The sequence below is a fragment of the Nannobrachium achirus genome (assembly GCF_963921795.1).
Source record: "Nannobrachium achirus genome assembly, chromosome: 14".
Classification (NCBI taxonomy): Eukaryota; Metazoa; Chordata; class Actinopteri; order Myctophiformes; family Myctophidae; genus Nannobrachium; species Nannobrachium achirus.
Window position 1 is genome coordinate 55,110,226 of NC_137821.1, and position 6,000 is coordinate 55,116,225.

The window sequence follows — 6,000 nt, forward strand, 5'->3', positions numbered from 1 at the left end:
ACATGTGTGAGGGGCCTGAGGTCATGGAAGGTATATACTTTGATCATTACAGCAGCACATATTCTGTTACATCTTTATAGCACCCCTCGACTGTTGAGATACATAACACATTTTAGCATAATGTTGTTTTTCACTGTCACATGCAAAACGGAACAGTTGATGTTCCAATGTTCTTGCCAGTTGTTTGCTTCTCACAGTTATCAGCTTGGAGACGGCCACCCTTTTACAGCTCTCGCCATTTGTAATTGACACAAAGACATTACAGGGAGAGATGGCAGACACAATTATCTCCTGCACATTTACTTAAATAATATTTGACTTGTCATTATATAGTTGATGTGGCCTGAGCGGATCGCTGCAAGATGGGGAGGCGGTGCCAACTGTTGATGGCCTGAGCGGATCGCTGCAAGATGGGGAGGCGGTGCCAACTGTTGATGGCCTGAGCGGATCGCTGCAAGATGGGGAGGCGGTGCCAACCGGAGGTAAGGATATTGGACAGGGTTTTCCTTTTTATCTGACCCAGGTCAGCTGGGTGGTCTAAGTGGCTTTGTCAAATTCAGATTCAGATTTCTTTATTAACCATTGTGTAATACACATAGGAATTTGCTTTGGCATACTACATTTTTGCATTCAAATCAATTTTTTCACATATAACATACAAAAACAAAAAAACAGACAAACACAAAAAACACTAACAGAACACAACACGTAGTCACCACAGCAGCCATGGGCGGCGCTATCTTGGAGAACCTGCGCAACAATTCAGGGCGATCGGCCAGTCTGTTGCATGTGTCGATTCTCACCAAGTTTGGAGATGTGTAGCAATCAATGCCCGTAGCTTTACTTGGCCTATCTGTGGCACTAACAGAATAATGTTGTTCTTGTCATTCAACAGTTGCTAAACAGAGTGGGTCAGCAGGAGTCGGACAGACGGAGCCAAAAACAGGTAAGGATATTGGACACTTGCTGTACTATTTCCTTATGACCCCTTAGAAAAAGTAATACATTACTAATACATTACTTATTACTTGAATCAAAGAGTAATATGTTACATTACTTTATTACTTTCCCCAGTTCCCCCCTGCCACCCGCAAAATTATAGAGATGTACAACACAATCTGTTTAGAGACAACTTGTAGTGTATGTCGTGTGCAGAATGCTGCGGTGGATTAGGATCTACAAACTCCTGCACATCTCTGTTGTTATCTGCTGATAGCTTGTAAATCTGTTCTATTTTCACATCATGCAACAACAAGCTCATTTGTAATTAGGATCTACAAACTACTGCACATCTCTGCTGTTATCTGCTGATAGCTTGTAAATATGTTCTATTTTCACATCATGCAACAACAAGCTCATTTGTAATGAGTAATGAGGTGTGTTTTGGCAGTAATATCGTTACACTACTTTTGCTGGAAAAGCTAATAATATTACAGTAATATGTAATTTGTTACTGACAAACACTGGTAATTTCCCACCAGACTTAAGTTTGATCCAGACCAAGTTTGGAAATGTGTAGCATAGTAGGAGAATCTCCGCCTTACTTGACCTACGTGGCAATTAACAATGATCTTGTTGTTCCAACAGTTGCTAAACGGAGTGGGTCAGCACCGACAGGAGCCAGACAGACGGAGCCAAAAAGAGGTAAGGATATTTTGACAGCTCTGTGTGTTCCTGGCTGCGTCTGTCTCTGTCCGAGCACGAAATAGCGTTTGGTTAGTTTTTAGTTGTAGTAGTTTTTAGTGTTGGTCTTGCGCAGACTAACACACACATTATGTGTATGTATGGTATGATAATTTGGAGTGTTACAGTATAAGCACAGTGAGATTTCCCTTGACTTCAAAGTTCAGCGTTACTTTGTTGCTGCATAAAGGCTAACATGTTTTTGTTTGTTTACCTTTATATACAAAATCAGTTGTTAAACAGAGTAACAAAGTGTGATGTGCAAAACATACAACACACTACAAAATGAAACTACACTGGCCAATCAAATGCTGAATCTGTGTAGAAATAGCCAGTGGTAGAAATAATTGTAGCTTTTAGGTTAAAAATAATACTACACAAATCGGTTATTCCTTTTTCGTTTTAGCTCGGCAAGAAAAGAGGAAGAATTGGGAACCAGAAGAGAGAGAGGCCGTGGAGAGGAACTTTAAGAGAGCTATAAATACTTGTAAGGTCCCAGACAAAAGTGCATGTGACAAGTGTCTGAAAGCAGAGCCTGCACTTATAAAGAGAGATTGGAAATCTGTAAAATATTATGTCCATAACAAAATTGCCACCCTAAAGAGGAGGATGCAGAAGATGTAGAAAACTACTTCTGCACTCTTAAAACATGATCCTGTACCTGAGTGTTATTATGTTATTGTGTTCCTGTTAAAACATGATCCTGTATTTCACTGTAGGGAGGAGAGGGGAGACCAGTGTCTGTTCATTCCCTATGCAAGTCACTGTCCTTAAGCCACAAGGCAAGCTTCATTCAAACCGTGACTTCATTAGGGGACAATAGACACTGCTTTCCTCCACGCAGGGCAAGCGGGACAAATGCTTTAACAGTGAGTGCAGTCTATGGCAGTTCTATTCTAAGTTACTGGCGTAACAGTCTTTTGTTTTTGACTGCTTTTGTTGTAATCTCTGAGCTGTCAGATTTTATAGTTCTATTGATGCATAATGACTAATTTGAACTACTGTATTTGCACTGCCAGATGTACTGCCTTAGACAGTACCTCGAGTATTTGTCCAGGCAGCACTACATTTCATTAATACAGTACCTGGGTGTTATTCTGTTTTACTGTTCCTGTTAAAACATGATCCTGTATTTCACTGTAGGGAGGAGAGGGGAGACCAGTGTCTGTTCATTCCTTATGCAAGTCACTGTCCTTAAGCCACAAGGCAAGCTTCATTCAAACCGTGACTTCATTAGGGGACAATAGACACTGCTTTCCTCCACGCAGGGCAAGCGGGACAAATGCTTTAACAGTGAGTGCAGTCTATGGCAGTTCTATGCCTAAGGCAGTTCTATTCTAAGTTACTGGCGTAACAGTCTTTTGTTTTTGACTGCTTTTGTTGTAATCTCTGAGCTGTCAGATTTTATAGTTCTATTGATGCATAATGACTAATTTGAACTACTGTATTTGCACTGCCAGATGTACTGCCTTAGACAGTACCTCGAGTATTTGTCCAGGCAGCACTACATTTCATTAATACAGTACCTGGGTGTTATTCTGTTTTACTGTTCCTGTTAAAACATGATCCTGTATTTCACTGTAGGGAGGAGAGGGGAGACCAGTGTCTGTTCATTCCCTATGCAAGTCACTGTCCTTAAGCCACAAGGCAAGCTTCATTCAAACCGTGACTTCATTAGGGGACAATAGACACTGCTTTCCTCCACGCAGGGCAAGCGGGACAAATGCTTTAACAGTGAGTGCAGTCTATGGCAGTTCTATGCCTAAGGCAGTTCTATTCTAAGTTACTGGCGTAACAGTCTTTTGTTTTTGACTGCTTTTGTTGTAATCTCTGAGCTGTCAGATTTTATAGTTCTATTGATGCATAATGACTAATTTGAACTACTGTATTTGCACTGCCAGATGTACTGCCTTAGACAGTACCTCGAGTATTTGTCCAGGCAGCACTACATTTCATTAATACAGTACCTGGGTGTTATTCTGTTATAGTGTTCCTGTTAAAACATGATCCTGTATTTCACTGTAGGGAGGAGAGGGGAGACCAGTGTCTGTTCATTCCTTATGCAAGTCACTGTCCTTAAGCCACGAGGCAAGCTTCATTCAAACCGTGACTTCATTAGGGGACAATAGACACTGCTTTCCTCCACGCAGGGCAAGCGGGACAAATGCTTTAACAGTGAGTGCAGTCTATGGCAGTTCTATTCTAAGTTACTGGCGTAACAGTCTTTTGTTTTTGACTGCTTTTGTTGTAATCTCTGAGCTGTCAGATTTTATAGTTCTATTGATGCATAATGACTAATTTGAACTACTGTATTTGCACTGCCAGATGTACTGCCTTAGACAGTACCTCGAGTATTTGTCCAGGCAGCACTACATTTCATTAATACAGTACCTGGGTGTTATTCTGTTGTAGTGTTCCTGTTAAAACATGATCCTGTATTTCACTGTAGGGAGGAGAGGGGAGACCAGTGTCTGTTCATTCCCTATGCAAGTCACTGGCCTTAAGCCACGAGGCAAGCTTCATTCAAACCGTGACTTCATTAGGGGACAATAGACACTGCTTTCCTCCACGCAGGGGAAGCACAGGACGCATGCTTTAACTTAACAGTGAGTGCAGCATAAATCACTTTTGTGATGGACTTTTGTTTTGGAGTGCCCTTATTGCAATGTTTGAAATGTGAGATTTCAATTCAATTGTTACAGTTCAATTGTTACATAACTGTATTTGCAGTACTGTATGCACCGTTACATTTAGGCTACTGTCTTAGACAGTACCTTCTGTTCAGACTGGAAATAAATTTAAGTAATACCTGAAGAGTGTGTGAAGTAGTATATCTGTGCTATGGTGAACCCAGAAAAATGTGGAGAGTTATAAGAATTCATTTTCAAATCAAAGGGGTTTTATTGGCAGGAGAAAATGTACATTTGAATTGCCAAAGCAAGTGTCTAACTATAAATACAGTTGAAAGAGGGGAACATAAAAGAGTTGTAGGGGCACAGCACAGTGTAAACAGCTGTCACATTTTGTTATTATATATACGTATATATACATTCAGGGTATAACAAATGGCAGACATCTTTTGCAGTTGCTTTAGGACAAAAAGCTGCTTTTTTTCTGCAGTGATTTTAAAGTATTTGATGTAAAATGCATTTAAAGGTAGCAGAACTGTTTATATATACAATGCTAGCAGTCCATAGGGTGGTTGTAATCCATTCTCTAGCCTTCTATCGCAACAGTACACAAGTCTTTTGTGCTGTCTTCCCACATTTTTTGTATTTCTTCCTGTAGGCATGTTCCTAGTGTAGCTGAGTGTCTCAACCTCAACCTGATGGCAGAAATATCTACCTTGAATCATTACTAAGTATAACTCATTAACTTGTCTGTGGGTACTGTACCATAATGAATCATGAATGAATGATTGTTTGATACAAGCAAACTGACAACTTCACTCTCTGTCTGGTCTGTGCTTTACTGAGCAAGTTTTCTACAGGTAGTTCATTCTGAAATGGACAAACCTTTTTGTCCAGTCCAGTCCAGTGTTGCTCGACGAGTCAGTAAGTTGCCATTTTAATACAGCGGCACATGACTAAGTTAGTGATTTGATCTGACCTCCATCATGCTTTGTGGCGGTCCCAAGACCAACACAGTCTATCTCTGCAGTCTGTCAGGGTGAATAACTGATCTGGATACTCTGGTACTTGTTTATGGGGGTTGAACCAATAGTGACCATGATCAATTATTAGACTCAAGCTTCCTCATACTCAGACAGAGCTGGGCAAGACAGCTTTCTCTGTCAGTGGCCCAACTTCGTGATATGATCTCCAAACTCTAAAACGCAGCTCCCTGACCTCCCTGGTGTCCTCAGGAAGACATTAATCTGAAAGTGTGTTATGGTGTCCCCAGGAAGACATATCTGAAAGTGTGTTAAGGTGTCCCCAGGAAGACATATCTGAAAGTGTGTTATGGTGTCCCCAGGAAGACATATCTGAAAGTGTGTTATGGTGTCCCCAGGAAGACATATCTGAAAGTGTGTTATGGTGTCCCCAGGAAGACATATCTGAAAGTGTGTTATGGTGTCCCCACGAAGATGGTTGTATCTGACATCCCCACGTGGGACGACCCAGTCAGATCTGGGAGAAAAAGTATTGAATTTTGATAATTTAAAGTCAGAATCTTGTTCCTGATTTTTTTCTGGTCATGCCTGATTTTTTTCAGAGCTGTAGCATGTCTAGAAAGGGGGGTCCCCAGGAGGGACGCCGTTGTCTGATTGTCCCACGATGTAGCAAAAACAAGTATGTGTGTGTGTGTGTGTGTGTG

General features: G+C 41.1%; 1 protein-coding gene and 1 long non-coding RNA gene across 2 annotated transcripts in view; one reads left to right on the forward strand and one right to left on the reverse strand.

The window, feature by feature from the left end:
- LOC308298147 (diacylglycerol kinase delta) overlaps positions 1-6,000 on the reverse strand; it is a gene marked incomplete at its 3' end in the record, with an annotated part of 221,054 nt that overhangs the window by 166,957 nt on the left and 48,097 nt on the right. The gene's annotated exons all lie outside the window — the stretch shown is intronic.
- Positions 894-2,564, forward strand: LOC308298753. The gene is made up of 3 exons (XR_013962733.1): positions 894-946; positions 1,588-1,644; positions 2,090-2,564. It is a non-coding gene; the product is annotated as an uncharacterized lncRNA (long non-coding RNA).